The sequence below is a fragment of the Myotis yumanensis genome, unplaced genomic scaffold (genome assembly GCF_028538775.1).
Source record: "Myotis yumanensis isolate MYYU_CA2020_CCGP unplaced genomic scaffold, mMyoYum1.0.hap1 SCAF_2, whole genome shotgun sequence".
In the NCBI taxonomy this organism is placed as follows: domain Eukaryota; kingdom Metazoa; phylum Chordata; class Mammalia; order Chiroptera; family Vespertilionidae; genus Myotis; species Myotis yumanensis.
The window spans coordinates 137,507,868-137,520,604 of record NW_027223753.1 but is presented as its reverse complement, the minus strand read 5'-3'; the positions used below and the strand labels follow the sequence as shown (position 1 = coordinate 137,520,604).

General features: G+C 38.0%; 1 protein-coding gene across 8 annotated transcripts in view; it reads right to left on the bottom strand.

Moving 5' to 3' along the window:
- The window catches only part of ABI3BP (ABI family member 3 binding protein), a 260,392-nt gene that overhangs the window by 198,209 nt on the left and 49,446 nt on the right, over positions 1–12,737 (bottom strand). The window lies entirely within an intron of this gene.

Here is a 12,737-nt window from a genome sequence, read left to right as displayed (position 1 = left end):
ATGTCTGGTCTTGGCATCCTAATACATTTCTAGAATCCAAAGATTTTCTGAATTCAAAAACATGTCTAGCTCAAAGTTTTAGATAAAAGATTGTGAACCTCAATTATTTTCTTTCTTTATCCCACAGGAATTTCATGTTTCTAAAATATTGTACCTATTCAGAAAATTGCACTTACTAATTTAATATCTCACATTTCCTTCCTCATTAATAAAAGGCTTGTATATATACCAGTCAGCACCTCTGAACGGCATGGGCTTCTCAAAGTCATCACATTCCAGTCGAAATCAGCCCAAACCACCTCAGTATAGCTGCATAAAAGGATTCTATTAGGTCTTTGAAAAACTAAAAACAGCCCCTTCTTGAAGACCAGGTTGTGGAAATGAACCATTCTCTTACCTCAGCAGCCAATACTATTTCTAGATATGTACATAGTACTTTGTACTTCCCAAGAATTTGATGTTATTTCTATGAACTTCTTGTTTCTCAAATAGCTATTCCTACACTTGTAGCAAAATTGAAACTCAGAGACAATGGGTTTCTCTAAAGTCTGAGGAAGACTTACCTAGTCCAGTTCATCTAGTCCAAACAGCTTAACTAAGGGTAGACACACCCCTGTCATTCTGCAAGTCAGATCTCAGGCTCAAAACTGGGTCTCAGGTTTTCTCTAGGCTGGACTTCTCTTGTTTTTATTGAGACCTTTGTTACTACCCACTAGACTAAGGAGTGGCCAGCTCCCAGATCATAACACTTAAGTTGATGTTAACTTCTGATGTTTTGTCCTAACTTCATTAGATTTCAATGAGATGGTTTACACTTCAGATAGAGCAGATTTTATCCAAGCCAATTTTTCTCTTCTTAGCTGTGTGCCTAAATTAACCCCAGAGTTACTCCGTCCTGCTCACTAGATGGAACAAATATAAGTCAAGCACATATTCTGTTGCCTTAGCACATTATCAGGCCTCACAATAAATGAAAACACAGCCAGCCTGTTTCAGCACCTTGTAAGGAATCTTAGCGTGCTTGGGCTGCACGCACATTTGACTAAGAGCCAAGAGCCACAGCATCATCACATTAGACCTTTGCTATAAATTTTGGCACGATGTACCACATTACTACTCCCCTTGGCAAGTGGAAAGGATGCCTACACCAAGTGAGAAAAAGGCAGGTTGTAAACAGAATCACCGACCAACAGAAATGGGAGTGTTCTCACTTCCTCTGCACAGGAATTTTCATGACTCCAGTCTTTTTTTCCTTTTTCCTAATAATCAATGTCAACAAATACATCAATAGCCCTGGCTGGTTTGGCCAAGTGGATAGAATGTCGGCCTGCAGACTGAAGGGTCCCAGGTTCGATTCCGGTCAAGGGCACATGCCTGGGTTGCAGGCTCTATCCCCAGTAGGGGATGCACAAGAGGCAGCTGATCAATGATTTTCTCTCATCATTGATATCTCTCTCTCTCTCTCTCTCTCTATCTCTCTCCCTTCCTCTCTGAAATCAATAAAAATATATTTAAAAACAACAACAAAAATACATCAACATCATGTGATTTTTTAAATGAATTGGTAGTTAGCTTCTCTACATAATAAAAAAATTCCAATTCATACTACTTTCTAGAGCTAAATTTTTTAAAGTCCTATAAAAGAGAAACACACCCAGATAAATCTTACCTCAAAAACCACAGCATCATCAACTTCATATTTTCAGACTGTCATCCTAGTTCTTTATTTGGAACTAGGCACTCAAATCCTTTCATTATCTAGCCACACATTACTTCCTCTCTTATTCCTTCTCAACTTATCCTACTTTTCTTCCTTTTTTTTTTTTCACCCGTATAATTTTCTCAAATTCTGTGATGCATATGAAGCCCTGGCCCTACACCTATGCTCACAGTATCACCAGTATGGTTACCTCTATCTTAGGTTTTGTTTCTCTCTACCCCTTTGCTCACCCAGTTATAACCCCATTAATTCTTTCAGTGCTCAGCAAAAAGATTAAGCAAATTTTCTCTATTGCATATTTAGAGTACCATTAAACTCTATGCTCTTGGAAAATTTCCCCAATATTTTAGAATATACCTGTGCATTCTATATTAATTTTTAATCTCTGATAAAATTATATTCACTCTGAGTAATTCTGGCTTAATGGTATGAAACACTAGATCATGTAATAACATTTAACTTTCAACAGTTAGTATGAAGGCCTCTGGTGAATGACTTAGAGATTATCTATATATATAAAAGGCTAATATGCTAAGTGTTCAACCATTTGACCGGTCACTATGATGCACACTGACCACCAGGGGGAAGACGCTCAATGCAGGAGCTGCCAAGCAGCAGTGACTTGGCAGCGGCAGTTCTCGGGTGATGCACCCCGAAACCAGAGAGGCGGGAGCCCGATTCCTAGCGGGGCTGTGCAATTCCACCTTTGGCCATGGGTTATGTTGTTGCTGGGGCACTGTTGGCCTCAAATCTGGTTTACCGCACACTTGCGTTTGTGTTCCACACCCTGTACGACAGCAACTTTGCAGAGTGCCCTCTCTCACTCTGGAACCCCTTGGGGGATGCTGGAGAGCCGGTTTTTTCCCAATCCCCTCAGGCCAGGCCGAGGGACCCCACCTGCCAGAGGGACTCCACTTACTCCACAGACGCCTTTTGAGCCACAGCGCCACCCCAGGTGCCACCGGCCAGGGAGGGACCATGGAAGGTTGGTCCCAGGGCATGTCCGGCCCCGTCTAGCCCAGTCCTGCCCCACCAGCCACCTTCTAATTACTTTCCTTTCAAAGTGCATGAATCCATGCACCAGGTCATTAGTAGAACAATAATACAAGATAGAAGCTTAACAAGGAAAAGTTTATAAGTAAAATGGCATATATGTCACCCAGAAAACCCGAGGAGTACAGAGAAACAAGAGTATTAGAAGAACACTTATTTATACTATACAGTAAACAAAGCATATGCCGAGAGTGAGAGAAAATAAAGAATGTAAACCTTTCAGGAAAGCAACACTGGTATGGCTGAGAAAAACACTGCGTACTGGCAGAGTGGAATTGTTTCTAATCCTCTCTTTGCAACACCCTAGGGCAGTGGTCGGCAAACTGCGGCTCGGCAAACTGCGGCTCGAGAGCCACATGCGACTCTTTGGCCCCTTGAGTGTGGCTCTTCCACAAAATATCGACTTCTGTGCATGGGCCACGAAGTTTCAATCGAACTGCACATGCGCGCCCACAGGTGGTATTTTGTGGAAGAGCCACACTCAAGGGGCCAAAGAGCCGCATGTGGCTCGAGAGCCACGGTTTGCCAACCATGGCCCTAGGGTATCTCTAAATATTTCAAAGGGGGTTGTGAAATTCTTTAAGAAAAATAAGTATTTCAAAACAAAATTATAATTAATCCCCTTTTAATTTTCAAAAGTTAATACATGCCCTGTGGCATTAAAAACAATGAGGGAGGTAGTGAGGTTAGAAAATCAGACAAAAGGTAGACCCTATAAGTTCATCGAATTCTCTCTATCAACCCCAGGAAGTGGGTTGCTGTTGCTGAAGGCACAGGTGCTGAGCAAACATTTCATGTTGAACCTAGAGTTCTGAGTGGCTGTGGTCAGTTTCAATAAAGCTCTGACAAAATACACAGTACAAACACATGGTTCTTAAACCAGCTCAACTACTGCAGACATCCAGGCACGATCTGTGAGAAAGGAATTACCATTACAGCCCTTTCAGTAGGAGGGATTCTTTCATGTCTGTATGTATTTGTAATACATATGTCAATTAAAGAACTTGTATCCATAATATTTAAAATAATTCTTTCTATTCAGTAAGAGGACAAAACATTTAAGAAAAATGGACAAAGGATTCAAATAGATTTTTCACTAAAGGAGATAACCAACAAGCAAATGAAAAGATACTCAAGGTCATCAGATGTTTTCTGTAAGAGGTCGAATAGTAAATATTATAGGCTTTTCTGGCCGGAAGCTTTCTACCTACCTTCATTACTCAACTCTGCCATTATAGCAAAAAGCAGCTATAGACATTATGTAAACAGATGAATGTGTCTGTGTTTCAATAAAACTATCTTTATAAAAATAGGCAGCTTGATTTAGCTACCAGTTCATAGTTTACAAACTCTTGGTCAATACCACTAGTCTTCAGGGAAATGCACGTTAAAACCATGATGATATACCACACACATAAGAATAGCTAAATTAAAAAGACTGTCAAGTGTTAGGCAGGATTTGGAACCAGTATATTCCTCATACATTTTAAGAATGTTAACAGGTATAGTCATGTGTGAAATTGTTGGGCAGTTACCAAATAACCTATCAATTTCATCCCCAGGTATTTACCCAGGAGATGTAAAAACATAAGTCTATGCAGATATTCAAAACAGCACAAAACTTGAAACAACCCAAATGTTCATCAAGAGTTGAATGAATAAATAAAACTATAACATCCATATAATGGGCTATGACTCAGCAATAAAACAGAACACATTATTTATGTAATTCAACATGGCACATCATCATGGGCCTTAACCTTCCTCATCTCCTTCTGATGGAAGGTCGTCCAAATATCTTGTCATTACAGCATTGGTGAAAGTAGTTTTAATAGTGCCTGACATTATTATTTGCCATTCAACAAATGGCACATATATAAAATCAGCAAGTCCTTTCAGGCTTTATTATGCTCCAAGAACTGACAATTGTAAGTTTCGTATCTATTCTATGTTTTTACAGAGTAGATTGAAAGCAGAAAACATTCCAATGCCTTATGGTCACAGCAGCTTATTAAGGAGCTATCAAGATAAAACATCTCAAGTTCAGGTATTAAGTAGGGCAGTTACTGTCTGACAACATATTCAAAGGCTTCCAACATCATAGTTGATAGGTTAGATTGTATTTAATAGACCTGTAATGCTAAGTTATACAAACCATAATTTTAACATAGAACTTGGCAATAATTTAACAGTCTTAGACAATCAAAAAGGGATCATGTAACATAGGCTTGATGCTCAAATCTCTTCCTGCCCTGGTACTATGATCCAAGGGAAGATGTTAGGAGGAAAAAGAAAACCATATGGAGTTTCAGTAAATTTTCTGTGATGGCCACAGGGTGAAAGGAGTGGTCGAAGACAATTAGGCAGGTATCTTCAGTGTGTCTGATCCTTAAACAGAAATGTGTGGTTTGTAATCTCTAGCATGACTTTTTCATACCAATAACACCAACTCGAAAGCCAGTGATACAAGTGAAAATTTTCTATAGCAGAAAAAGCATTGCAACCAGAGTTAAATATTGGAAAGAGAATGAAAATTAAATGTTGCTATTAATTAAATTGTATTAGGCATTATAGAAACTACTTCCACCAGTGCTGTAAGGGCAAGATGTTTAAATAAACCCTTCATGGGAAAAAGAGTCTGTGCAAGGTGGTTATGGAGATGAGGAAAGTCATGACTCATTCCACAGAAAGATAGGTGGAAAGAATTAAATTGCTTTGGTAGTGGTTGGTGGTGAATGCAGAATTGCAATTAAAAGCACTCACAGAGTAATTACTAGAGAATCCTCTTTAAATTTCAGATTCTTATATTCCAACTTATTAATCATGTATACCTCATGGCATCCTGGCTCTCTGGATCTCCACAAATGAATTTTTTCTCAAAAATCTCATAGATTGTCTATTACTTTTTTTGGGGGGGATGAAGTTTTACTGAGGCCCAAAAGAAGATTTCTGAGAGCTTGCAAAGAACTAGTGTGCAGCAAACATGGAGCAGCTCTGCAGCATGCCTTCTGGGAACAGGGATGTCACCAAGTATTGTTTAAGTTGCACAGTGCAAAACTCTACATATCACCAGTCAAACCATCTTTTATCTATGGCTCTACATAGCGGCCACATTCACAAAGACCATGCAAAAATAATTGCTACTTACAAAATTGGATGATTTGATACAATAATCAAACTGAAAATCTCTGATCTCTTCCCATAGCCCTCATGCTTCCACCCACTCACTTCAGGACTTTGACTTCTATCTCCTTGCCTTCTGATTCTGCTGTCACAGGTAATGAGGGATATGGGTGGTAGGAGGTCTGATGCAAGCAGGATAGGAATTTGCAACAAAACTTTGGACATTGTTATCCCTAATTTACAAATAAAATTACTTTACTAAATATATACAACTCATAGGATGAATCAGGGATTTAAATCAGAACAATAAAGGAAAAGAAATTCTAAGCATTTGGGAAATGGTGAATTAAGAACCCACAATGCAATATACTGATGATCTATTATAGAATTATATACCTGAAACCTATATTATCTTGTTATCCAATGTCCCCCAGTAAATCTAATGAGATTAAAAATATATACCCACAAAAAAAGGGCATATAGCTTTAGAGGTGAACAGAGGCATCCCTACTTGTGTTTTCAAATCTAAAAACATAAGAAAAATATCCTGATTAAACTAATGTAGATATATACAAAGCAAGATTTTAATAAATCTAAAGAAAAATTGCAATTTAAAAAAAAAGTACAGAAAAAAAATTGTGTAAAAGTACCACAAGCCATATGAACAGCTGCCAGAGCCAGGGAATTGGGTCCTTTAAATAAACTCAGATCTTGACTTTACACATGACCAGCGACTGCAAGAAACTCCACCTACAATCCCATGACCCCAGTCCTAGCACAAGCAGAGTAGCATGTTCCCTCTCCAGGGCTTTGGGGCCAGTCTGCCAGCTCCAGGACACGTTCCCACATGCAGCATGTGCTTAGAGTCCAGGAAATAAAAAACCAAAGCTCACCTGGAGAGCTCCTCTCCTAAAGCCACACCCAAACAACTCCCAGGAGCCATAACCCCAGGAGTCAACTAAATTTTCGTTAGGATATTATAGTCACCAAATACCCAGCGTACATTTGCTATTGAATTTAGAAAGAAATGCTATTTTGCCAAAAGCCCAAGGGAGAAAATGTTTTCTCCCTAATGGGGCACTTTACATGTTTGCCCAACTGTTTGAATAAGTGAGTTCCATTTCCGCTAAAACCACCAGTTTCCACCTCAGTCAGGATCCCCAGTGCCCTGACTCCTCAGGCCAGTACTTCCCTGGGTGATGACTTTGGATGACTGAAGAGACTGGCTGGCCCTGGCAGTGTTGACATTTCAGCATCACATGGCCAGAGCAGTGACCGCATTACCTACTTTGTGACCCGACCACAGCCAAGCAGGAAAATTACTTTTCATAGACTACCTTCTATGTCAGCAGCTTCTCATTTTTGAGGATAAATCTCATCCTGAGACATACACAGCTGTCACTTACACACCTCCCCTTGATCTAATTCTTCCCAAATTATTCTTTAAAGTCAGGAGCATGCTGGGCTTTTTTGCAGGTGGGGAGTGGGGTGGATGAGAGGGCAACCACGGGTAGTCAATGACCATAACGAAAGGGGAGTAGTGAGATGGTTAAATTCAAACAATACAAAATATAAATAAAATTTATATTTGCTTTGGGGAATTTTTATTTTTATTCATCTGATTTTCATTTTATCCATTCAGTCACTATCAGGTACTAACAAAGTGATACTGACTCAAATATGACCTCTCTCATCACAAAGATTTTGCATTCTAGTAGTAAATTAGGCAAATGAGTAAGTCAACTATTACGGTAATTAATACAATGTGGCTACAGTTGAGGGGCTCTAAATCTGATAGAAGAGGTGGAAAGAAAAAATGTACAAAAAGTGTCCCTTCAGATTTGTTAAACTAGTCACAAAAATGATTTTTATTTCACAAGGATATGCAAATGCAGGTAGGGAAGTGGGTCTCAAAGTCTATTTACAATACTCTTTCTATACTGTTTTAGACAACTGGTATATTCTTAGTAATTATTATTTTTTTAATACATGTAAAAGAAAAACTGGAACAGGCTAAGGGATTTAACAAAACTCATATCCCTTCTTTTTGTTCTTTTTCTGCTTGATTTTCCTGAAAATCCTGGAGTTGATCTGCTGACATTGTCCTGCCCTTTAAAGTAAGGAGTGATGGCAGTAGGTGCGCCTTGTAGAAGGAGAAAGAGCCTCCATGAGAGGGTTCTTAACAGTGCCCCAGTCAGAGCATCAGCATCACCTGGGGACGCCATATTTACACATCCTCAGACCCCACCCCAAACCTCTTGAATCAGAAATCTGAGTTGGGGGCAGCAAACCTGAGTTGAGGAATTCTGATGTATACTCAAGTTTGAGTACCATTACTCTGTGCAAACTTGGTGCATCAAAAATAAAATCAATGGGCCAGTATCTTTTTAAAAGAGATTTATAGATATGCAATGCAATATAGAGAAAAAAGGACCTCACCTACAATACTGTTAGATTTCATACCATGACCATTTTATATTTATTTTGATCTGTGAGCAAACTCTGAGAATTAGGGTTTTCTAGAATTATAATTTCTGGAGACACACAAAATAAAATCTTATTCATGTCTGGAAAATTCCTTTACTTCTAGCACCAGTTGTGTGTCTTTAGATCTAACCAAACTTTTTAGAGACTTAGAAGATGAGTTAACATTTTTTTTATAAAGAGTATCAAACCTACAGATGCATTGAAAGAATTGTGCAGTGCACATCTGTAGAGCTACCACCAAAGAGTCCATGTTTTATCACATATTGATTCATCTCTCTATCCCTCTATCCATCCATCAATTCATCTTATTTTTTAAAATAAATTTCAAAGTAAGTTACACTTCAGTATTCTTCACTCTCAAACACTTCAGCATGCATATCATTAGAATTCAATATTTATTTTTCTATTGAGATAAATTTACATATAATGGAAATCTTAACTACACATTACTTATTTTTTCCAAATGCCATGTATCTGTGAACCCAAAACTCTATTAAGATTTAGAAAATTATCATCAATCTAGAAAGTTTCCTCATGCTCCTTCTCAGTCCATTCCCACCCCATCCCCCTAGAAACAACAATTCTGATTTTTACTAGATTAGTTTTGCCTGTTCTAGACTTTAGTTAAATAGAATCATACAATATGTACTCTTTTATGTAAGGCTTCTTGCACTCAACATAATGTTTTGGAGATGTATAATTTTGTTGCATGAATAAGTAGTTTTTTTGTTGTTATTTTTACTGCATAGTATTCCGATAATTATTATTAAAAGCAAGATTTTCACATCTTCCAGTATCTTCACAAAATATCAATCTGTCTTGATTTACTAATTTTTTAAAATGCTGATTATATTTTAATAAAATTTTCTATGAGTACAAGGGAGAATTTATGTATATTCCACATATTTATTTACCTTATGCTATTTACCAGGCAAACAAAACTATAAACTCTTCTATTTACAATAAATGCTTAATTATAAGATTTTAACAAATGCTCCATAGTAAATGCAGACAAAACTATGTAATGGTTTCATCTTCACTGGAAGGCTTAACACATTGATATTCAAGTATCTGCTATCTTTCCCTCTCACTCCCAGCTAATGGGACACCAGGCACAAGAGAGCCTCTTTTAACAGCAAAGTGTGATATTGACTTTCTTTATCAAAGAGTGATTTTCACTAAGAAGAAAGTGGATAAGTTTAAACATGTGACATAAGAAAAAAAATTGCTTATCCTGACAATTTTACAATGATCTGGTATCAAAAGTCAGAAAAGCTGTCATTCTGATTAATAGTACTCTATTTGGTCAATTTCCCTAAAGGACTCTTTTTTGTGTTCTTTTCTCAATAACACCAATTTGGGTACATGGTAAATTCCACCAACCAAGTAAAAGTCAAATGTAGTCAAAATGCTTCTTTATAGGTTGAAGCAAAAAATGCACAATTTTGACTTGCACTAGAAGAAATCTTGCACATACAAGTTTAAATACTCCCATTGTGAAAACGTTGCTGCAGGGAGCAAATTGGAAAGACTCGATGAAAATAAAAATTTTGCTATCTTGTAAAAATCTGTCAATCATTAATAATACTTTGTTAAATAAATCTGGCTTTTATTTATTTACTGACTTTGCAAAGTCTCACAAATGAAAACATGACATGGAGCTGAAATGATGGTTTTATCCACCATCACTGTTTAGACATTTGCAATCTTCATGAATTGTTTATAATTTGCTTAGTTAATAAGTACCCAGTGCTGATGGTATACAGCTACTTATTTTGAGCCTTCACAGCATCAAAAAGTCCTAGAGGAGCCCTAGCAGGTGTGGCTCAGTTGGTTGAGTGTCCTCCCATTGATTGAACATTTCTGGTTCCATTCCAGGTCAGTGTTAGGTCCCCAGGGGTCCAGTCCGGGTGCGTGCAGGAAGCAACTGATTGATGTTTCTCCCTTCATCGATATTTCTCTCTTTCTCCCTCTCTCTCTCTCAAATAAATAAAAACATTTTTTTTAAAGCCCTAGAGAAAAATGACTAAACCACCATGAGAGTGTGATTGCATGGCCTCAGGTACTAAGACAGACAGGGCCACTTGCTAATAACCCCATAGTGGGGCATCCCATTTTAATATGTTGTGGGAGCAACAGAAGGGGTTTGGCATCAACTTTGCCTTTCACTGTGTTTGGCCTAGATCACCTGTCTTCTATAAGGCTCATTGTCCTCCTCTGTGGAATGAATTGTGGAATCCCAAATACATTCTCAGTCTTAAGGCTATCCCTAACACCTCATCTAGACAGAATAATATCTTCCTATAAAAATGCAGGAAAATAAATCAGAAAGAAAATTTGTTTCTAGAAACACTAGCCTAATAATTTCCAGATAACATTTATTTTTCACAGAAATATAAAATTACACCTCAAATGTGAAAAAGAGAACACAAATTTTTATAGGGATGTAGAAAGAATGTGACTGTCACATATAATTGTTAACAGCTTTTGTGAGGTACAATCATACACCATAAAATTCACCCACTGTAAGTATACATTTCAATAATTTTTAGAAAACTTCTAGAATTTACTAAATCCACCAAATTCCAGTTTGAGAACATTTTCATCACTCTAAAACACTCCCCTGTGTCAATTCCTGCTCCCACCCTTAGCATCAGGTAACCACTAGTCTGCTTCCTGTTTTGCGGGAGGGACTGTGGGAGGTTGGCAGACTGAGGGAGGTTGGCTGTGGGAGCACACCGACCACCAGGGGGCAGCTCCTGCATTGAGCATATGCCCCCTGGTGGTCAATGCGTGTCATAGTAACCAGTTTACAGATTGTTCAGTCATTTGGTTGTTTAGTTGCTTAGGCTTTTATATATATAGATAGGTAAATACTTAGGTATAAAATATGCTAACTTCATGTTTAACTTTCTAAGAAACTGTCAAACTTTTCAATTTTTATATTAACATTTAAGATTGTGAATATTACTCATGCTTGAGGACAACACCAAATTGTGATCATCAAGAAAATGAGCTATCCTGTTTGGTCACTATCATTAAATATATGTTGTAAAATAAAATTAATAACTTTCAACCCTTGGATTTCTATCTTTAGTCATTAATAAAGACAAAACCACTTATCTTGTTACAAGAATGATTTTAAAGTAACTCCAATTTATCCAGAATGCAAGAAATAAGCTTTCTGACAATGATTATTATACAGGATAAATTACTAAGTTGTCTTCTCAATCTCTAGTCAGTTCAGTTTTAAAAATATTTTAGCCTATAATAATTATGTTAATATTTATTCACCAGAGAATTAGCCAGTTCTGGAGAGATTAACTTTATTATTACTTACTAGAGGCCTGGTGTACGAAATTTGTGCACTGGAGTGGGGTCCCTCAGCCTGGTGTGCACCCTCTCACAGTCTGGGGCCCCTCAGGGGATGTACAACTGCCAGTTTAGGCCTGATCCCTGTGGGCCTAAATCGGCAGTCAGACATCCCTTTCGCAATCCGGGACTGCTGGCCCCTAACTGCTCACCTGCCTGCCTGATCACCCCTAACCACCTCTGCCTGACTGCCTGCCTGATTGCCCCTAACCACTTGCCTGCCAGCCTAATCACCCCTAACCCCTCTCCCTGCCTGGTCACCCCTAACCACTCACCTGCCTGCCTGATCCCAACTGCCTCTGCCTGCCTGATCACTCCTAAGCACTCTGCCTTCCTGCCTGATCGCCCCTAACTGCCTCTGCCTGCCTGATTGCCTCTAAGCACTCTGCCTGCCTCCCTGATCACCCCTAACTGCTCACTGCGGGGCAGCCGGCTGGGGTCAGGGGCTGTGGTCATTCTGGTCTCTGGTTGTTCTGGTTTTTCTGCCGTTTCAGTCACTGTGCTTTTATTATATAGGATACCTAATGTTAAAGTGAAATTTGATGTAAACTTTGACCTTGTGAACCAAATGCCTTAGTTGGGTTCATCTGAATATGTAACTAAATAATGACAGAATTTATTGCTATTTTGATAATATTTTTCACTGTTTCTTTTTCAATGAATTAAAATTCAAACAGAATTAAAACATTTTGAATGTCTAAAATGTTTTTAATATTAATAAAATACTGAAATTCGTGATCATGCACTTATCTCATATGTATATATACAAATCATTAACTTCTCTGATGGTTGTAATTAATGTAGCGTTTGAACTTTTCTAGGAAAAGAAAGCCAAAATGGGTTGATATCATTGCCTACTGGTATGACATTATTAAAATTTCCCAGCCTGCATGGTGGATGTGATTCAAGCTTAAGACCAGGTTCTTAAAGTGAAATTTTAAAACATTTATAAAATGTTAGCAAAATATAACTAAATAAACTA